A 4,297-nucleotide genomic window follows, 5' to 3' on the forward strand; every position below is an offset into this window, starting at 1 on the left:
AAGCAGGGAAGTGATTATCACTCCTGCTTCAGAACTGAACAGCAGAATTCACTCGTTCTTCCCCACCAGGAAGGCCCGTTGATCTGAATAAGGGACTTTAACCAATATTCACTGTCTCCAAAAAGAGCTTTGATAGGTTTTGATTTTGTTTTGCATAAACAATCCATTTCAGTGCGCTTCTCCTCATTTTGATTCTTTTTCTTTTGTGTATTTTTATCTGTAGTGGGGCGGTGCGGCTCCCCACCGCCCCGGAGGGGGAAGAGCCCGTCCAGCGGCCAGAGTGGGCGGAGCTAGGGAGCTCTGAGCCCGCCCTTCAGAGGGTCAGGCAGTGACCCGGAACTATAAAGGCCGGGCCTGAGCGCTCAGTAGGAGCCCAGCTGCTGGAGAGAGCAGATGTCCCTAGGGGAGCCCGAGACTGGGAAGCTCCCGCGGCCCAAGGTGGCCGCCCAGATTGGCCGGGCCTGCCCTGCCCTGCGCCCGCTATCCAGAGGAGTTGCCAGACCTGCCGATCAACCCCTGCCCCGACGAACCCATGCTTCTGGATCCCCCAGAGACCAACACTAGGACCCAGGTCGGGCCCGAGGGGGAGTGTGGAAGTAGCCCGGGGGCAGCCGATCCCAGTCTGGCTGCAGTACTGCCAGAGCCCATGTTGGTGTGTTGCGGCCAGGATCCCCACTGACTAAGCAGCGGGTCTTCTGCCAGGGCCCCGGGCTGGGACGCAGTGGAGTGGGAGGGCCTGCGTCCCCCCTGCCACCCCACTCCTGCGTGGCATCTCCCCCTCTCCCAGGCCTGAGGAGGCTGGAGCCTATTGTTACTGCTCAGCCCTGCCTGAGGGCCTGAGCCCCTGACTCAGCGTTTGCTGCCCCGCCCTGACCTAGGGCCTGGGCTTGAGACTGTACTACTATTGCTCAGCCCTGCCTGAGGGCCCAAACCCAGACTTAGCGGTGTTGCCCCATCCTGAGCCAGGGCCGGGCTAACCACATTTTGGCCGGCTACAGCAAGGGCTACCGAGGGAGACCCCCTGGCCGGACTAATTCCCTGGAACCAACGGTGTGTAGTGAGCCGGTGTGGCTCCCCACCGCCCCGGAGAGGGTCGAGCCCCAGCGAACTCTTGTACATTATCACTAAATTATAAACTTTGGCACACATTTTACGGTGTTTGCCATGGTACACATGCAGGTTGCGGTCTCTGTATACCTATGCCTGGTTTATGTCAATTCCTTTAATTCTTAGGGCCCATATGTGACAGTACACCCCATATTCTTCAGAGTTCTATGATTCTGATGTAATTATGACATAATTAGGGTGGATCTTGTAAAAGATATGTCTTGTCGGGTGTCACTGGAAAAGTTACAATTTGCTGAATATGATTATCCTATTTGTGTGCATGAATATTGACTGTATCTGTATTTCAAATGTGGTTGCACCTGGGTGACATCCACTAGGCAAAATATCAGAGGGGTAGCCGTGTTAGTCTGGTTCTGTAGAAGCAGCAAAGAATCCTGTGGCACCTTATAGACTAACAGATGTTTTGCAGCATGAGCTTTCGTGGGTGAATACCCACTTCTTCGGATGCAAGCAGTGGAAATTTCCAGGGGCAGGTGTATATATAAGCCAGCAAGAAGCAGGCTAGAGATAACGAGGTTAGATCAATCAGGGAGGATGGGGCCCTGTTCCAGCAGCTGAGGTGTGAAAACCAAGGGAGGAGAAACTGGTTCTGTAATTGGCAAGCCATTCACAGTCTTTGTTTAGTCCTAAACTGATGGTGTTAAATTTGCAAATGAATTGGAGCTCAGCAGTTTCTCTCTGGAGTCTGGTCCTAAAGTTTTTTTGCTGGAGGATGGCCACCTTAAAATCTGCTATTGTGTGGCCAGGGAGGTTGAAGTGTTCTCCTATAGGTTTTTGTATATTGCCATTCCTAATGTCTGATTTGTGTCCATTTATCCTTTTCCTTAGAGACTGTCCAGTTTGGCCGATGTACATAGCAGAGGGGCATTGCTGGCATATGATGGCATATATTACATTGGTGGACGTGCAGGTGAATGAACCGGTGATGGTGTGGCTGATCTGGTTAGGTCCTGTGATGGTGTTGCTGGTGTAGATATGTGGGCAGAGTTGGCATCGAGGTTTGTTGCATGGGTTGGTTCCTGAGCTAGAAACTGCTGAGCTCCAATTCATTTGCAAATTTAACACCATCAGTTTAGGACTAAACAAAGACTGTGAATGGCTTGCCAATTACAGAACCAGTTTCTCCTCCCTTGGTTTTCACACCTCAGCTGCTGGAACAGGGCCCCATCCTCCCTGATTGATCTAACCTCGTTATCTCTAGCCTGCTTCTTGCTGGCTTATATATACACACCTGCCCCTGGAAATTTCCACTGCTTGCATCCGAAGAAGTGGGTATTCACCCACGAAAGCTCATGCTGCAAAACATCTGTTAGTCTATAAGGTGCCACAGGATTCTTTGCTGCTTCTACTAGGCAAAATGCCTCCAGTCTAGATAGGTGGCTGTGAAGGGCCTGTTCAAGGTAATGGGCCATTACGGAAAACAAGAGGCCTTAGGAGAAGCTTATCCCCCGCCCGATGAGCCTTCCTGAGAACGCTTCAGACACCCTATGGATAATGGCTGCTACGACTCAGCAAGCTGTGCAAGGGCATGTGACCTGCCTGCATGATGACACTGAACTGCATTTTGGGTACCTATATTTTCCCACAAACTGATTTGAAACTGTTTTTGGAACAAGGGGGTTCCCGCCATATGTGAAAGCTATATAAGGTGAGGTGTGACATCATCTCTTGGCCTCATTCCCCACACAAGAGAACTCCTGGAAACACCTGAGGAACAAAGACTGAACTGGGGGAAGTGCTGGTCCCAGGTTAAAGGGATTTCTAGCCTGTGTATGGAAACGTGCTGGACTGCTTGTACCATCAGTCAGGGTGGGAAATTGCTAATTCAGATCCTATCCAGCTAGGATGTTAGGCTTAGTTTGCGGTTTTGTGTATTTGCTGGGTAATCTGCTTTGATCTGTTTGCTATCACTTAACACAAGGGTTGGCAACCTTTCAGAAGTGCTGTGCCGAGTCTTCATTTATTCACTCTAATTTAAGGTTTCGCGTGCCAGTCATACATTTTAATGTTTTTAGAAGGTCTTTCTATATGTCTATAATATATAACTAAACTATTGTATGTAAAGTAAGGTTTTTAAAATGTTTAAGAAGCTTCATTTAAAATTAAATTAAAATGCAGAGCCCCCCGGACCGGTGGCCAGGACCCGGGCAGTGTGAGTGCCACTGAAAATCAGCTCGCATGCTGCCTTTGGCACCCGTGCGATAGGTTGCCTACCCCTGACTTAACATCTTTCTTTCTGTAGTTAAACTTGTTTTTGCTTTATCTAAACCAGTGGGCCTTTGAATGAAGTGTCTGGGGAAAAGCTCAGCTTGGTTAACACAGGCATGTTGCATATTCCTCTCCACATTGAGGGAGGGGTGAACTATTTATGAGCTTACATTGGAGCGATCCCTGGGCAGTGCAAGAGGGTATAATTTTGGGTTCACTCCAGCAGGGGATGTGAGCCTGGGGAGCTGGGAAATTGGCTGGTGTCTGAACTCAGGTAGCTCAGGTTGGGTGAGTGGCGCCACCTGCTGTTGTGTTGGGTCTATGTCTCCAACCAAGGAGTGTGAGCAGGGCCAGCCCAGCTGGGAGGTTAGAGGGGCGCAGCGGTTCCCACGGCTCCCGGACTGCAGCAGCGTGGCCAAAGGACAGGGCCGGTGCCACCGTGCGTTAGACTGTTACAAAAGGGAGGCAAAGAAGAGTGAGGTAATCAGCTGAACAATCCCCAAAAGGGGAGGTTTGGGGAATTCTTGTTTTATTCTCTCTGTTTATCTTTCCTCAAACCCCCATGAACATTTCAAATAGGGCTCAAATTTCATCTTCTGTGGTTCGCTCTTAGACATTTCAATGAGAGTTTTACAAACTACATGTTTAAAGCTCCTGTTAAAACTGAGCTCGAACACAGCCAGAACTAGGGGTGGCTCCGGCACCCTAACGAATTACACACGGCCAAAGACGAGCTCTCCCAAAGCTCTTTGGGCCTTGCGTGTTTCATGGGCTGGGGCCAGGGATGCAATATTCAAGCTGTCTGGTCACCAGTGTCACATGCTATAGTCTCTGAGCCCTGTTTGGTTGAGCTCACCTTTATTTATAGATTCATAGATTTAAGGCCAAAGGGATCATCTCCACTGACCTCCTGCAGAGAGAAGCCCAGGGCCGCCCAGAGGGGGGGGCAAGAGGGGCAATT

The sequence above is a fragment of the Mauremys reevesii genome, linkage group 19 (assembly GCF_016161935.1).
Source record: "Mauremys reevesii isolate NIE-2019 linkage group 19, ASM1616193v1, whole genome shotgun sequence".
NCBI classification, from domain to species: Eukaryota; Metazoa; Chordata; order Testudines; family Geoemydidae; genus Mauremys; species Mauremys reevesii.